The sequence below is a fragment of the Lissotriton helveticus genome, chromosome 3_1 (genome assembly GCF_964261635.1).
Source record: "Lissotriton helveticus chromosome 3_1, aLisHel1.1, whole genome shotgun sequence".
Taxonomy (NCBI): domain Eukaryota; kingdom Metazoa; phylum Chordata; class Amphibia; order Caudata; family Salamandridae; genus Lissotriton; species Lissotriton helveticus.
Genome location: NC_136061.1, coordinates 21172244 through 21190184, shown reverse-complemented (window position 1 = coordinate 21190184; position 17941 = coordinate 21172244).

Genomic DNA, 17941 nt, shown 5'->3' with positions numbered 1-17941 from the left:
CCATGCAGGTGAAAGAGATGCTGTCAGTATCTGGGAGGGGGCGTTGTACACAGGAGGGGTCCTGTACCGTGCAGGTGAAAGAGATGCTGTCAGTGTCTGGGAGGGGGCGTTGTACACAGGAGGGGTCCTGCACCATGCAGGTGAAAGAGATGCTGTCAGTGTCTGGGAGGGGGCGTTGTACGCAGGAGGGGAATGCACAGTGCAGGTGAAAGAGATGCTGTCAGTGTCTGGGAGGGGGCGTTGTACACAGGAGGGGTCCCATGCAGGTGAAAGAGATGCCTGTCAGTGTCTGGGAGGGGGCATTGTGCACGGGAGGAGTCCCGCACCATGCAGGTGAAAGAGATGCAGTCAGTGTCTGGGAGGGGGCGTTGTACACAGGAGGGGTCCCGCACCATGCAGGTGAAAGAGATGCTTGTCAGTATCTGGGAGGGGGCGTTGTACACAGGAGGGGTCCAGCACCATGCAGGTGAAAAAGATGCTGTCAGTATCTGGGAGGGGGCGTTGTACGCAGGAGGGGTCCCGCACCATGCAGGTGAAAGAGATGCAGTCAGTGTCTGGGAGGGGGCGTTGTACACAGGAGGGGTCCTGCACCATGCAGGTGAAAGAGATGCTTCTCAGTATCTGGGAGGAGGCGTTGTACACAGGAGGGGTCCTGTACCGTGCAGGTGAAAGATGCTGTCAGTGTCTGGGAGGGGGGGTTGTACACAGGAGGAGTCCTGCACCATGCAGGTGAAAGAGATGCGGTCAGTGTCTGGGAGGGGGCGTTGTACACAGGAGGGGTCCCATGCAGGTGAAAGAGATGCGTGTCAGTGTCTGGGAGGAGGCGTTGTACACAGGAGGGGTCCCATGCAGGTGAAAGAGATGCCTGTCAGTGTCTGGGAGGGGGCGTTGTGCACAGGAGGGGTCCCGCACCATGCAGGTGAAAGAGATGCTGTCAGTATCTGGGAGGGGGCGTTGTACGCAGGAGGGGTCCCGCACCATGCAGGTGAAAGAGATGGTCAGTGTCTGGGAGGGGGCGTTGTACACAGGAGGGGTCCTGCACCATGCAGGTGAAAGAGATGCTTCTCAGTGTCTGGGAGGGGGTGTTGTGCACAGGAGGGGTCCCGCACCATGCAGGTGAAAGAGATGCTGTCAGTATCTGGGAGGGGGCGTTGTACACAGGAGGGGTCCCGCACCATGCAGGTGAAAGAGATGGTCAGTGTCTGGGAGGGGGCGTTGTACACAGGAGGGGTCCTGCACCATGCAGGTGAAAGAGATGCTTCTCAGTGTCTGGGAGGGGGCGTTGTACACAGGAGGGGTCCCGCACCATGCAGGTGAAAGAGATGCAGTCAGTGTCTGGGAGGAGGCGTTGTACACAGGAGGGGTCCTGTACCGTGCAGGTGAAAGAGATGCAGTCAGTGTCTGGGAGGAGGCGTTGTAAACAGGAGGGGTCCTGTACCGTGCAGGTGAAAGAGATGCCTGTCAGTGTCTGGGAGGGGGCGTTGGGCACAGGAGGGGTCCCGCACCATGCAGGTGAAAGAGATGCTGTCAGTGTCTGGGAGGGGGCGTTGTACATAGGAGGGGTCCTGCACCATGCAGGTGAAAGAGATGCTGTCAGTGTCTGGGAGGGGGCGTTGTACACAGGAGGGGTCCCGCACCATGCAGGTGAAAGAGATGCAGTCAGTGTCTGGGAGGGGCGTTGTACACAGGAGGGGTCCTGAACCATGCAGGTGAAAGAGATGCTGTCAGTGTCTGGGAGGGGGCGTTGTACGCAGGAGGGGTCCCGCACCATGCAGGTGAAAGAGATGCAGTCAGTGTCTGGGAGGGGCGTTGTACACAGGAGGGGTCCCGCACCATGCAGGTGAAAGAGATGCTGTCAGTATCTGGGAGGGGGCGTTGTACACAGGAGGGGTCCCATGCAGGTGAAAGAGATGCAGTCAGTGTCTGGGAGGGGCGTTGTACACAGGAGGGGTCCCGCACCATGCAGATGAAAGAGATGCAGTCAGTGTCTGGGAGGGGCGTTGTACACAGGAGGGGTCCCGCACAATGCAGGTGAAAGAGATGCTGTCAGTATCTGGGAGGGGGCGTTGTACACAGGAGGGGTCCTGCACCATGCAGGTGAAAGAGATGCTGTCAGTATCTGGGAGGGGGCGTTGTACGCAGGAGGGGTCCCGCACCATGCAGGGGAAAGAGATGCTGTCAGTGTCTGGGAGGGGGTGTTGTACATAGGAGGGGTCCTGCACCATGCAGGTGAAAGAGATGCTGTCAGTGTCTGGGAGGGGGCGTTGTACACAGGAGGGGTCCCGTACCATGCAGGTGAAAGAGATGCAGTCAGTGTCTGGGAGGAGGCGTTGTACACAGGAGGGGTCCTGTACCGTGCAGGTGAAAGAGATGCCTGTCAGTGTCTGGGAGGGGGCGCTGTACACAGGAGGGGTCCTGCACCATGCAGGTGAAAGAGATGCAGTCAGTATCTGGGAGGAGGGGGCGTTGTACACAGGAGGGGTCCTGCACCATGCAGGTGAAAGAGATGCTGTCAGTATCTGGGAGGGGGCGTTGTACGCAGGAGGGGTCCTGCACCATGCAGGTGAAAGAGATGCAGTCCGTGTCGGGAGGGGGCGCTGTACGCAGGAGGGGTCCCGCACCATGCAGGTGAAAGAGATGCAGTCAGTGTCTGGGAGGAGGTGTTGTACACAGGAGGGGTCCTGTACCGTGCAGGTGAAAGAGATGCTTCTCAGTGTCTGGGAGGGGGCGTTGTACACAGGAGGGGTCCTGCACCATGCAGGTGAAAGAGATGCAGTCAGTATCTGGGAGGAGGGGGCGTTGTACACAGGAGGGGTCCTGCACCATGCAGGTGAAAGAGATGCTGTCAGTATCTGGGAGGGGGCGTTGTACGCAGGAGGGGTCCCGCACCATGCAGGTGAAAGAGATGCTGTCAGTGTCTGAGAGGGGGCGTTGTACACAGGAGGGGTCCTGCACCATGCAGGTGAAAGAGATGCTGTCAGTATCTGGGAGGGGGCGTTGTACGCAGGAGGGGTCCTGCACCATGCAGGTGAAAGAGATGCAGTCAGTGTCGGGAGGAGGCGTTGTACGCAGGAGGGGTCCTGACCGTGCAGGTGAAAGAGATGCCTGTCAGTGTCTGGGAGGGGGCGTTGTATACAGGCGGGGTCCAGCACCATGCAGGTGAATGATATGCTTGTCAGTTCAAAGGCTAGCAGCTTGGGGGCGGGGGGGTCCACATGACACTCCTTTTTTTGGCGCTTACTCAGTCTAGGGGCTTTGTCTTGGTCAGACACATGACATGATGAGGAATCCTCATTGTCGTCATGGAGAGATTCTGCGGACGCCGACTCAGGAAAGGTGGCGGTGTGATCGTGGTCACTGGACATGGTCTTGGCCAGTTTGGTAAAATCTGCTGCATGTGGGATTCTGGGACCTGTCCCTCTGGGTCTGGGCCGTATTCGAGGGGTGGGGAGCCAGTCTTGTTGTTGGGCGTAGCCACAAAGGTGGCATTTCAAAGGCTCTGTGGCTGCCTCTAGGACTTTATTGACGGAATTTTGCAACACTGCATCCAGTGCATTTGCGAGATCGTGCTCCAAAGAGCCAGAGGGTTCCTCATCAAAATACTCCTCATCATAATAGTGCTCTGCCACGATGGGGGTGTGCAGTGAAGCTGTACTGTCCCAAGGCAGGAGGACCAATAACGCAGATATGAGGGATTAAAACCCCAGCTTAGGAGCAATATCAAGGGGGAGTGGGCCAACTCCAGGCAAGCCAAGCAACAATATTAATGATATGATGGGGAATGAGGGCTTGCCACAACCATTCCAAGCAATGAAATGCGTATGTGTGGGGCCACTTGTGCAAACTAGAAAGAGGGCTGTGCGTCTACTAGATGTGTGTCCTCACTCCCGTCTTCTGCTCCACCCGTAAAATGGACGTGAGCGCTCCCAAAACAAACGACCGATATCGCTGCACGAGCGCTGCTCTTGAACTGGAGCGCACCAATTGTAAAGTCTGCTAAGCCGGCAGCGCTGTAACGAGCAAAAAAGCAAGAGCCTCTAACGCGGCCACTTGCAGGTAATTTGACCATACAGTGGGATATACAATACAAGCGCAATCAACCCTAAAGCACAATTGTCATACAAATTCACATTAGAGTAATGGGAGAGCACTTAACGGTATTCATGGGTAATGAAGTGTTATTGAAACGTTTTCTTTCATTGGCTGCTGTGAATAAAGTAGTAAAGAATTGAGAAGCATAATCGGAGCCTCAGGTCCTGAGATGGAATTTTGAAATACTTCCCTCCTAGGATCGCAAAACAAAGACAACTCTTCCAACCCCAATCAATCAATCAATCATGGACAATTATAGAGCGCACTACTTACCCGGAGGGTCTCAAGGCGCTAGGGGGGGGGTGCTGCTACCCCACACCCTCCCTCCATGGTGTTGCTTGCTGGGTGGGAAGGCAGGCGCTCTAGCGCCCCCCATAGGGGTAGTAAATGCTACATAAATACTGCAGGACTGAGCCAAGGCAGACCCCTTCCTCTCCTCTGAAGGGTGAGGCTTCAGTGATGCCTGCAGGTGCTGCTGCTCTGAAGCTGCTACCTGCTCAATGCCCAGCAGAGGGCGCTCGCTGCCCGCTGATCAGAGGAGGCGCCTTTCAAAGAAGAGTCTCTCCTTCCGGGTCAGCCAGGGCAGGGGCAGCAGGAGCAGGGCTCGCTTCCGGTGCCCAGCCTCCAGGGGAGGGAGGGAGGGAGGGCTCTGTGTCTGTCTGCAGTTCTCCTCATTATCAGACCTCACAGGCACCCCCAGACATCCCAGGAGGGGGAGGGGGGCCTGGACATGTCTGCTCAGGCAGGGGATTGCAGCCCCTTCAGTTCTGTCTGCAGAAACAGCACCCATGCCAAAACACCTGGTGCAGTAAAAAAAAAAAATGCCTTTTTTAAAACTTTATCATGCTTAAAATTGTCTCCATTTTAACGAACGTCAGTGGGGAAAATAAAAACTACAGTTTTTTACCCCAAAATATCCTACGTTCTTTCCCCTTTCCAAATTTATGAAATAGATTGAAAGGTCCTGGAGGAACTCTGTGCTGGGAGCCGGGCTGAGCTGGGCCCCTCTGGCTCCTCGGGCCCCTCTGCACAGCACCTTCTGGACAGGGACATCTGTGCACGCTGCACTCCCTTCCTCTCCCCAGTGAAAGAGCTGTACCCACTGCACTCCCTTCCTCTCCCCAGTGAAAGAGCTGTACCCACTGCACTCCCTTCATCTCCCCAGTGAAAGAGCTGTACCCACTGCACTCCCTTCCTCTCCCCAGTGAAAGAGCTGTGCACACTGCACTCCCTTCCTCTCCCCAGTGAAAGAGCTGTACCCACTGCACTCCCTTCCTCTCCCCAGTGAAAGAGCTGTGCACACTGCACTCCCTTCCTCTCCCCAGTGAAAGAGCTGTACCCACTGCACTCCCTTCATCTCCCCAGTGAAAGAGCTGTGCACACTGCACTCCCTTCCTCTCCCCAGTGAAAGAGCTGTACCCACTGCACTCCCTTCATCTCCCCAGTGAAAGAGCTGTACCCACTGCACTCCCTTCATCTCCCCAATGAAAGAGCTGTACCCACTGCACTCCCTTCCTCTCCCCAGTGAAAGAGCTGTGCCCACTGCACTCCCTTCATCTCCCCAATGAAAGAGCTGTGCCCACTGCACTCCCTTCCTCTCCCCAGTGAAAGAGCTGTACCCACTGCACTCCCTTCCTCTCCCCAGTGAAAGAGCTGTACCCACTGCACTCCCTTCCTCTCCCCAGTGAAAGAGCTGTACCCACTGCACTCCCTTCCTCTCCCCAGTGAAAGAGCTGTGCACACTGCACTCCCTTCACCTCCCCAATGAAAGAGCTGTGCCCACTGCACTCCCTTCCTCTCCCCAGTGAAAGAGCTGTACCCACTGCACTCCCTTCATCTCCCCAGTGAAAGAGCTGTACCCACTGCACTCCCTTCCTCTCCCCAGTGAAAGAGCTGTACCCACTGCACTCCCTTCATCTCCCCAGTGAAAGAGCTGTACCCACTGCACTCCCTTCCTCTCCCCAGTGAAAGAGCTGTGCACACTGCACTCCCTTCCTCTCCCCAGTGAAAGAGCTGTACCCACTGCACTCCCTTCCTCTCCCCAGTGAAAGAGCTGTGCACACTGCACTCCCTTCCTCTCCCCAGTGAAAGAGCTGTACCCACTGCACTCCCTTCATCTCCCCAGTGAAAGAGCTGTGCACACTGCACTCCCTTCCTCTCCCCAGTGAAAGAGCTGTACCCACTGCACTCCCTTCATCTCCCCAGTGAAAGAGCTGTACCCACTGCACTCCCTTCATCTCCCCAATGAAAGAGCTGTACCCACTGCACTCCCTTCCTCTCCCCAGTGAAAGAGCTGTGCCCACTGCACTCCCTTCATCTCCCCAATGAAAGAGCTGTGCCCACTGCACTCCCTTCCTCTCCCCAGTGAAAGAGCTGTACCCACTGCACTCCCTTCCTCTCCCCAGTGAAAGAGCTGTACCCACTGCACTCCCTTCCTCTCCCCAGTGAAAGAGCTGTACCCACTGCACTCCCTTCCTCTCCCCAGTGAAAGAGCTGTGCACACTGCACTCCCTTCATCTCCCCAATGAAAGAGCTGTGCCCACTGCACTCCCTTCCTCTCCCCAGTGAAAGAGCTGTACCCACTGCACTCCCTTCATCTCCCCAGTGAAAGAGCTGTACCCACTGCACTCCCTTCCTCTCCCCAGTGAAAGAGCTGTACCCACTGCACTCCCTTCATCTCCCCAGTGAAAGAGCTGTACCCACTGCACTCCCTTCCTCTCCCCAGTGAAAGAGCTGTACCCACTGCACTCCCTTCCTCTCCCCAGTGAAAGAGCTGTACCCACTGCACTCCCTTCATCTCCCCAGTGAAAGAGCTGTGCACACTGCACTCCCTTCATCTCCCCAGTGAAAGAGCTGTACCCACTGCACTCCCTTCCTCTCCCCAGTGAAAGAGCTGTACCCACTGCACTCCCTTCCTCTCCCCAGTGAAAGAGCTGTACCCACTGCACTCCCTTCATCTCCCCAGTGAAAGAGCTGTACCCACTGCACTCCCTTCCTCTCCCCAGTGAAAGAGCTGTACCCACTGCACTCCCTTCATCTCCCCAGTGAAAGAGCTGTACCCACTGCACTCCCTTCCTCTCCCCAGTGAAAGAGCTGTGCACACTGCACTCCCTTCCTCTCCCCAGTGAAAGAGCTGTACCCACTGCACTCCCTTCCTCTCCCCAGTGAAAGAGCTGTGCACACTGCACTCCCTTCCTCTCCCCAGTGAAAGAGCTGTACCCACTGCACTCCCTTCATCTCCCCAGTGAAAGAGCTGTGCACACTGCACTCCCTTCCTCTCCCCAGTGAAAGAGCTGTACCCACTGCACTCCCTTCATCTCCCCAGTGAAAGAGCTGTACCCACTGCACTCCCTTCATCTCCCCAATGAAAGAGCTGTACCCACTGCACTCCCTTCCTCTCCCCAGTGAAAGAGCTGTGCCCACTGCACTCCCTTCATCTCCCCAATGAAAGAGCTGTACCCACTGCACTCCCTTCATCTCCCCAGTGAAAGAGCTGTACCCACTGCACTCCCTTCCTCTCCCCAGTGAAAGAGCTGTACCCACTGCACTCCCTTCATCTCCCCAATGAAAGAGCTGTACCCACTGCACTCCCTTCCTCTCCCCAGTGAAAGAGCTGTACCCACTGCACTCCCTTCCTCTCCCCAGTGAAAGAGCTGTACCCACTGCACTCCCTTCATCTCCCCAGTGAAAGAGCTGTACCCACTGCACTCCCTTCCTCTCCCCAGTGAAAGAGCTGTGCCCACTGCACTCCCTTCATCTCCCCAATGAAAGAGCTGTGCCCACTGCACTCCCTTCCTCTCCCCAGTGAAAGAGCTGTACCCACTGCACTCCCTTCCTCTCCCCAGTGAAAGAGCTGTACCCACTGCACTCCCTTCCTCTCCCCAGTGAAAGAGCTGTACCCACTGCACTCCCTTCATCTCCCCAGTGAAAGAGCTGTGCACACTGCACTCCCTTCATCTCCCCAGTGAAAGAGCTGTACCCACTGCACTCCCTTCCTCTCCCCAGTGAAAGAGCTGTGCCCACTGCACTCCCTTCATCTCCCCAATGAAAGAGCTGTGCACACTGCACTCCCTTCCTCTCCCCAGTGAAAGAGCTGTGCACACTGCACTCCCTTCCTCTCCCCAGTGAAAGAGCTGTGCCCACTGCACTCCCTTCCTCTCCCCAGTGAAAGAGCTGTACCCACTGCACTCCCTTCCTCTCCCCAGTGAAAGAGCTGTACCCACTGCACTCCCTTCATCTCCCCAATGAAAGAGCTGTGCACACTGCACTCCCTTCCTCTCCCCAGTGAAAGAGCTGTGCACACTGCACTCCCTTCCTCTCCCCAGTGAAAGAGCTGTGCCCACTGCACTCCCTTCCTCTCCCCAGTGAAAGAGCTGTACCCACTGCACTCTCTTCCTCTCCCCAGTGAAAGAGCTGTACCCACTGCACTCCCTTCATCTCCCCAGTGAAAGAGCTGTACCCACTGCACTCCCTTCATCTCCCCAGTGAAAGAGCTGTACCCACTGCACTCCCTTCATCTCCCCAGTGAAAGAGCTGTGCACGCTGCACTCCCTTCCTCTCCCCAGTGAAAGAGCTGTACCCACTGCACTCCCTTCCTCTCCCCAGTGAAAGAGCTGTACCCACTGCACTCCCTTCATCTCCCCAGTGAAAGAGCTGTGCACACTGCACTCCCTTCACCTCCCCAGTGAAAGAGCTGTACCCACTGCACTCCCTTCCTCTCCCCAGTGAAAGAGCTGTGCCCACTGCACTCCCTTCATCTCCCCAATGAAAGAGCTGTGCACACTGCACTCCCTTCCTCTCCCCAGTGAAAGAGCTGTGCACACTGCACTCCCTTCCTCTCCCCAGTGAAAGAGCTGTACCCACTGCACTCCCTTCCTCTCCCCAGTGAAAGAGCTGTACCCACTGCACTCCCTTCATCTCCCCAATGAAAGAGCTGTGCACACTGCACTCCCTTCCTCTCCCCAGTGAAAGAGCTGTGCACACTGCACTCCCTTCCTCTCCCCAGTGAAAGAGCTGTGCCCACTGCACTCCCTTCCTCTCCCCAGTGAAAGAGCTGTACCCACTGCACTCCCTTCCTCTCCCCAGTGAAAGAGCTGTACCCACTGCACTCCCTTCATCTCCCCAGTGAAAGAGCTGTACCCACTGCACTCCCTTCATCTCCCCAGTGAAAGAGCTGTACCCACTGCACTCCCTTCATCTCCCCAGTGAAAGAGCTGTACCCACTGCACTCCCTTCCTCTCCCCAGTGAAAGAGCTGTACCCACTGCACTCCCTTCCTCTCCCCAGTGAAAGAGCTGTACCCACTGCACTCCCTTCATCTCCCCAGTGAAAGAGCTGTGCACACTGCACTCCCTTCATCTCCCCAGTGAAATAGCTGTACCCACTGCACTCCCTTCATCTCCCCAGTGAAAGAGCTGTACCCATTGCACTCCCTTCCTCTCCCCAGTGAAAGAGCTGTGCACACTGCACTCCCTTCCTCTCCCCAGTGAAAGAGCTGTACCCACTGCACTCCCTTCATCTCCCCAGTGAAAGAGCTGTACCCACTGCACTCCCTTCATCTCCCCAATGAAAGAGCTGTACCCACTGCACTCCCTTCCTCTCCCCAGTGAAAGAGCTGTGCCCACTGCACTCCCTTCATCTCCCCAATGAAAGAGCTGTACCCACTGCACTCCCTTCATCTCCCCAGTGAAAGAGCTGTACCCACTGCACTCCCTTCCTCTCCCCAGTGAAAGAGCTGTACCCACTGCACTCCCTTCATCTCCCCAATGAAAGAGCTGTACCCACTGCACTCCCTTCCTCTCCCCAGTGAAAGAGCTGTACCCACTGCACTCCCTTCCTCTCCCCAGTGAAAGAGCTGTACCCACTGCACTCCCTTCATCTCCCCAGTGAAAGAGCTGTGCACACTGCACTCCCTTCATCTCCCCAGTGAAAGAGCTGTACCCACTGCACTCCCTTCCTCTCCCCAGTGAAAGAGCTGTGCCCACTGCACTCCCTTCATCTCCCCAATGAAAGAGCTGTGCCCACTGCACTCCCTTCCTCTCCCCAGTGAAAGAGCTGTACCCACTGCACTCCCTTCCTCTCCCCAGTGAAAGAGCTGTACCCACTGCACTCCCTTCCTCTCCCCAGTGAAAGAGCTGTACCCACTGCACTCCCTTCATCTCCCCAGTGAAAGAGCTGTGCACACTGCACTCCCTTCATCTCCCCAGTGAAAGAGCTGTACCCACTGCACTCCCTTCCTCTCCCCAGTGAAAGAGCTGTGCCCACTGCACTCCCTTCATCTCCCCAATGAAAGAGCTGTGCACACTGCACTCCCTTCCTCTCCCCAGTGAAAGAGCTGTGCACACTGCACTCCCTTCCTCTCCCCAGTGAAAGAGCTGTGCCCACTGCACTCCCTTCCTCTCCCCAGTGAAAGAGCTGTACCCACTGCACTCCCTTCCTCTCCCCAGTGAAAGAGCTGTACCCACTGCACTCCCTTCATCTCCCCAATGAAAGAGCTGTGCACACTGCACTCCCTTCCTCTCCCCAGTGAAAGAGCTGTGCACACTGCACTCCCTTCCTCTCCCCAGTGAAAGAGCTGTGCCCACTGCACTCCCTTCCTCTCCCCAGTGAAAGAGCTGTACCCACTGCACTCTCTTCCTCTCCCCAGTGAAAGAGCTGTACCCACTGCACTCCCTTCATCTCCCCAGTGAAAGAGCTGTACCCACTGCACTCCCTTCATCTCCCCAGTGAAAGAGCTGTACCCACTGCACTCCCTTCATCTCCCCAGTGAAAGAGCTGTGCACGCTGCACTCCCTTCCTCTCCCCAGTGAAAGAGCTGTACCCACTGCACTCCCTTCCTCTCCCCAGTGAAAGAGCTGTACCCACTGCACTCCCTTCATCTCCCCAGTGAAAGAGCTGTGCACACTGCACTCCCTTCACCTCCCCAGTGAAAGAGCTGTACCCACTGCACTCCCTTCCTCTCCCCAGTGAAAGAGCTGTGCCCACTGCACTCCCTTCATCTCCCCAATGAAAGAGCTGTGCACACTGCACTCCCTTCCTCTCCCCAGTGAAAGAGCTGTGCACACTGCACTCCCTTCCTCTCCCCAGTGAAAGAGCTGTACCCACTGCACTCCCTTCCTCTCCCCAGTGAAAGAGCTGTACCCACTGCACTCCCTTCATCTCCCCAATGAAAGAGCTGTGCACACTGCACTCCCTTCCTCTCCCCAGTGAAAGAGCTGTGCACACTGCACTCCCTTCCTCTCCCCAGTGAAAGAGCTGTGCCCACTGCACTCCCTTCCTCTCCCCAGTGAAAGAGCTGTACCCACTGCACTCCCTTCCTCTCCCCAGTGAAAGAGCTGTACCCACTGCACTCCCTTCATCTCCCCAGTGAAAGAGCTGTACCCACTGCACTCCCTTCATCTCCCCAGTGAAAGAGCTGTACCCACTGCACTCCCTTCATCTCCCCAGTGAAAGAGCTGTACCCACTGCACTCCCTTCCTCTCCCCAGTGAAAGAGCTGTACCCACTGCACTCCCTTCCTCTCCCCAGTGAAAGAGCTGTACCCACTGCACTCCCTTCATCTCCCCAGTGAAAGAGCTGTGCACACTGCACTCCCTTCATCTCCCCAGTGAAATAGCTGTACCCACTGCACTCCCTTCATCTCCCCAGTGAAAGAGCTGTACCCACTGCACTCCCTTCCTCTCCCCAGTGAAAGAGCTGTACCCACTGCACTCCCTTCCTCTCCCCAGTGAAAGAGCTGTACACACTGCACTCCCTTCATCTCCCCAGTGAAAGAGCTGTACCCACTGCACTCCCTTCCTCTCCCCAGTGAAAGAGCTTTACCCACTGCACTCCCTTCATCTCCCCAATGAAAGAGCTGTGCACACTGCACTCCCTTCCTCTCCCCAGTGAAAGAGCTGTGCACACTGCACTCCCTTCCTCTCCCCAGTGAAAGAGCTATGCCCACTGCACTCCCTTCCTCTCCCCAGTGAAAGAGCTGTACCCACTGCACTCCCTTCCTCTCCCCAGTGAAAGAGCTGTACCCACTGCACTCCCTTCATCTCCCCAATGAAAGAGCTGTGCACACTGCACTCCCTTCCTCTCCCCAGTGAAAGAGCTGTGCCCACTGCACTCCCTTCCTCTCCCCAGTGAAAGAGCTGTGCCCACTGCACTCCCTTCCTCTCCCCAGTGAAAGAGCTGTACCCACTGCACTCCCTTCCTCTCCCCAGTGAAAGAGCTGTGCACACTGCACTCCCTTCATCTCCCCAATGAAAGAGCTGTACCCACTGCACTCCCTTCCTCTCCCCAGTGAAAGAGCTGTACCCACTGCACTCCCTTCCTCTCCCCAGTGAAAGAGCTGTACCCACTGCACTCCCTTCCTCTCCCCAGTGAAAGAGCTGTGCACACTGCACTCCCCTCATCTCCCCAATGAAAGAGCTGTACCCACTGCACTCCCTTCCTCTCCCCAGTGAAAGAGCTGTGCACACTGCACTCCCTTCCTCTCCCCAGTGAAAGAGCTGTGCACACTGCACTCCCTTCCTCTCCCCAGTGAAAGAGCTGTGCACACTGCACTCCCTTCATCCCCCCAATGAAAGAGCTGTACCCACTGCACTCCCTTCCTCTCCCCAGTGAAAGAGCTGTGCACACTGCACTCCCTTCATCTCCCCAATGAAAGAGCTGTACCCACTGCACTCCCTTCATCTCCCCAGTCAAAGAGCTGTACCCACTGCACTCCCTTCCTCTCCCCAGTGAAAGAGCTGTACCCACTGCACTCCCTTCATCTCCCCCAGTGAAAGAGCTGTACCCACTGCACTCCCTTCATCTCCCCAATGAAAGAGCTGTACCCACTGTACACCCTTCATCTCCCCAATGAAAGAGCTGTACCCACTGCACTCCCTTCCTCTCCCCAGTGAAAGAGCTGTGCACACTGCACTCCCTTCATCTCCCCAATGAAAGAGCTGTACCCACTGCACTCCCTTCCTCTCCCCAGTGAAAGAGCTGTACCCACTGCACTCCCTTCCTCTCCCCAGTGAAAGAGCTGTACCCACTGCACTCCCTTCATCTCCCCAGTGAAAGAGCTGTACCCACTGCACTCCCTTCATCTCCCCAAATGAAAGAGCTGTACCCACTGCACTCCCTTCCTCTCCCCAGTGAAAGAGCTGTACCCACTGCACTCCCTTCCTCTCCCCAGTGAAAGAGCTGTGCACACTGCACTCCCTTCATCTCCCCAATGAAAGAGCTGTACCCACTGCACTCCCTTCCTCTCCCCAGTGAAAGAGCTGTACCCACTGCACTCCCTTCCTCTCCCCAGTGAAAGAGCTGTACCCACTGCACTCCCTTCATCTCCCCAATGAAAGAGCTGTACCCACTGCACTCCCTTCCTCTCCCCAGTGAAAGAGCTGTACCCACTGCACTCCCTTCCTCTCCCCAGTGAAAGAGCTGTGCACACTGCACTCCCTTCATCTCCCCAATGAAAGAGCTGTACCCACTGCACTCCCTTCCTCTCCCCAATGAAAGAGCTGTGCACACTGCACTCCCTTCATCTCCCCAATGAAAGAGCTGTACCCACTGCACTCCCTTCCTCTCCCCAGTGAAAGAGCTGTGCACACTGCACTCCCTTCATCTCCCCAATGAAAGAGCTGTACCCACTGCACTCCCTTCATCTCCCCAGTGAAAGAGCTGTACCCACTGCACTCCCTTTCTCTCCCCAATGAAAGAGCTGTGCACACTGCACTCCCTTCATCTCCCCAATGAAAGAGCTGTACCCACTGCACTCCCTTCCTCTCTCCAGTGAAAGAGCTGTACCCACTGCACTCCCTTCCTCTCCCCAGTGAAAGAGCTGTGCACACTGCACTCCCTTCATCTCCCCAATGAAAGAGCTGTACCCACTGCACTCCCTTCCTCTCCCCAGTGAAAGAGCTGTACCCACTGCACTCCCTTCCTCTCCCCAGTGAAAGAGCTGTGCACACTGCACTCCCTTCATCTCCCCAATGAAAGAGCTGTACCCACTGCACTCCCTTCCTCTCCCCAATGAAAGAGCTGTGCACACTGCACTCCCTTCATCTCCCCAATGAAAGAGCTGTACCCACTGCACTCCCTTCCTCTCCCCAGTGAAAGAGCTGTGCACACTGCACTCCCGTCATCTCCCCAATGAAAGAGCTGTACCCACTGCACTCCCTTCATCTCCCCAGTGAAAGAGCTGTACCCACTGCACTCCCTTCCTCTCCCCAATGAAAGAGCTGTGCACACTGCACTCCCTTCATCTCCCCAATGAAAGAGCTGTACCCACTGCACTCCCTTCCTCTCCCCAGTGAAAGAGCTGTACCCACTGCACTCGCTTCCTCTCCCCAGTGAAAGAGCTGTGCACACTGCACTCCCTTCATCTCCCCAATGAAAGAGCTGTACCCACTGCACTCCCTTCATCTCCCCAGTGAAAGAGCTGTACCCACTGCACTCCCTTCCTCTCCCCAGTGAAAGAGCTGTACCCACTGCACTCCCTTCCTCTCCCCAGTGAAAGAGCTGTGCACACTGCACTCCCTTCATCTCCACAGTGAAAGAGCTGTCCGTTGGGGAGACAAATAGGTTACAACCTGCGAGGCTTTCTCAACTGAAAAAGTGCATTCAGCGATCCCTCGACCCCCGCGGTCCATGAAGCGCAATTTTGCTTCTTTAGAAATACTATGTGACAAAAGTATTGATTGTATGTATAGAAAACGCATGCTTTATTAGTTGCAGCATACATTTCAATTGTTTAATATCTTTATTTCCTTACTTATGCTAATTAGGAGTGGCATACACAGGGCTGGTCCCTGTGTGGTCCCGACGAAGAGCTTAGGGGTAAGCTCGAAACATGTTGATCTATACATAGAATCTCTAACTCATTATAGTTAGTTTATTCCTTGTATCACCTCTTTTTAGACATACCAATCTAGGAGCAACAATAAAGTATTTTGGCCCAATAGCAAGGTATTTTTAACTCACTTTAGCCCACTCCACTCCACTTTCAGCACTACACATAGTCTTGCACATAAGTGCTCCAACGTAAATCCCGCAAGTCGGAGCACGCCCCAGTTCGTAGAGAGCTGGGATGAACCCTATGATGAAGCATGTCATCGTGGGGAAACCCTGGTGAGTGAGGGGACTCAAGGAAGAAATGTTTCTTTCCTGGAGGCATTCCGGATCTCCCTGTGTTGGACCCAGCCTCGTGGCGTGGTCCTACCCCTCCCGCATGGCGGGCCCCGGACGACATCGGCCCTCCATCCAGCCCGGGTTGGCCTCGGGCACACCTCTGCACGACCTACAAACCACCAGATCCGCCACCCGGCGGCCCACAACCACTGACACGACACACTCGGGCCGCCCCAGCATTACCGGTCCGGTGCCCACCCCGGACCCTCATTCCAGGCCCGACGCCATCTTGGGCCCATCACGTCACAGACACGTGGTCCCGGCCCAGCCGCGGCCACGGCCCCAGCGAGCCCGCCATCAAGGCACCAAGAGCCCTCCGGGTGGTAGAGTGGCCACTCAACCAGAGACAAGGAGAGGGGAGTTTCGATGGCTCTCCAACCATCCCCGGATGCCTGGTTTCGATCGGCCCGCGGCCTCCCTGAGCGATGGCTCCACCCCCCTGCTGGGTGTCTGGACACCATCAGCCCGGCCCCTCTGACCCCCAGGCGAGAGGGTCCGGACATCAAAGGACTCCAGACCTATATCTGGGCCAGCCCCGGAGTAGGACGGCAGTTGTATCCCGGAGTCGAGAAGCCCTGCTGATGCTGTCGCGGCTGACCCTGAGACGAACTCCCCTGGCTGTTCTACCTGGAACCTGCTGGCGCTGCCGCGGTCCATCTTCGCTGTAACCACTTTGGAGCCTGCTGGCGCTGCCGCGGTCCATCTTTGCTGTAACCATCTTGGAGCCTGCTGGCGCTGCCGCGGTCCACACTCGCTGAACCATCTGAGAACCTGCTGGCGCTGCCGCGGTCCACACTCGCTGAACCATCTTGGAACCTGCTGGCGCTGCCGCGGTCCACACTCGCTGAACCATCTTGGAACCTGCTGGCGCTGCCGCGGTCCACACTCGCTGAACCATCTTGGGACCTGCTGGCGCTGCCGCGGTCCACACTCGCTGAACCATCTTGGAGCCTGTTGGCGCTGCCGCGGCCCAACCTTCCGGAACCCCCCAGCTCGAGGATTGAGAGCTGTGCGTAGGGTCTCCTTGCAACCGACCATCTACAAGACTGTCCCGCTACCTTGCCCTTTGTCACGAGACTTTCCAGATCTCGGGATCTGCTGTATATATTGAAACGATACTTATTACCAGATAAAGATTGAAAACTCTATCTACGTGTGGTGTACATTTGTAGTGGTGTGGTTACTCTGCTGTACGATTCTAGGAGAGAGCCCTCACGTCGGAGGCCTCTCGATATCGCTCGGTCCCTTCTCTGAAGGAGGGGTAGACCTAGGGGTGGTCAGTCAGACACCTTCTGCTTCCCCCGGGTTTGCCTTTCTAACATTGGTGGCAGGCGCTGCGATCCGAGCCAACGCAAAATCGTACAGAGAGTGATCTACCCGCTACGACGGAAAAACACACAGAGACCATGACGACACAAGGAACCAACCTACCTGCCGAATTCCAGAAAGAGAAGATAGAAGAATACAGCCACAAAGAACTAAAACAATTCTGTAAAGACATGGGTATCGCTACCACTGGCCTGAGCACAAAAGAGGACTTCAAATCGGCCCTACAAGCCTGGGTGGAAACCCGAGACAGACCACCCCAAGAGGAGAATAGCCCGAACGGGCAACAGGAAACCAGCGCACCCCCGACGGGGGAAAGAACCGCAACACTAAACGCGGACCTCATCTATGAAGACGCTCGAGAACGAGAGCGCAACCGGCTACACGAATTGGAGCTTGCACGACTCTGGCTAGACGGAGAACTCCAGCTAGCGGAGAAAAAGATAGCCCTCGAGCAACTACGGCTGGAGGGGGATCTAGAAGAGAAACGGAGACAACGGGACCTCGAAGAAAAACGACTAGCATATGAACACGAACGAGGCCTTCGAGAACTAGAAATCAAGGCCCAGATCCCTCCCCCCTCCCGTGGACACCAAGGTTCACCTACCGAAAGATGTAGTCAAAGAATACTACAAGAACGATGATATCCAGCAATGGTTCAAAGCCTACGAGGTGGCCATGACCACCCATCGGGTGCCCCTGAAGGATTGGGGCGCCGGCCTGTGGGGAAAGTTCATCAACAAAGGGAGGGACGCCCTGCTGGAACTCCCGGACACCGAAATGACCTCCTATGAACACATGAAGACGGCCCTACTCACGCGCTACGGACTCACCCCCGAAATGTACCGGCAGAGGTTCAGAGACTGTAAAAAAATCCCCGGTACCACTTGGGTGGAATATGTGAACTTTTTTAGCAGAGCCTTCGAGGGGTGGGTCAAAGGCAGTCAGGTCACTACCTACCAGCAGTTGTTCGACCTTATGTTATGGGAGCACCTCTCCAACAACTGCTTCATTGAACTACGACAGCACCTCCTCGACAGCAAGTTGACCGAGCCGCGAAAGCTAGCGGTCGAAGCAGATCGGTGGGCGAGCAACCGCGTCCACCGGAACACCACAGGAGAATACGGACGAGGGTCCCCGGGGAACCACCGGCCGCGAGGCGGCGGGTCTGGCATCCGCCGAGGCCGAGACCTCCCGCCGGGGTCTTCGCCTGCCTCCTCTACACCAGCCTCCAGCCCGAGGGGGGCCCATCCTGCCCGACCAGGGCCACGCCCCAACGTTACGTGCCACAGATGCCAGCGGCTGGGTCACTATGCCAATGATCCTCTCTGCCCCATGAACCAGCGGCCCGGCACCACC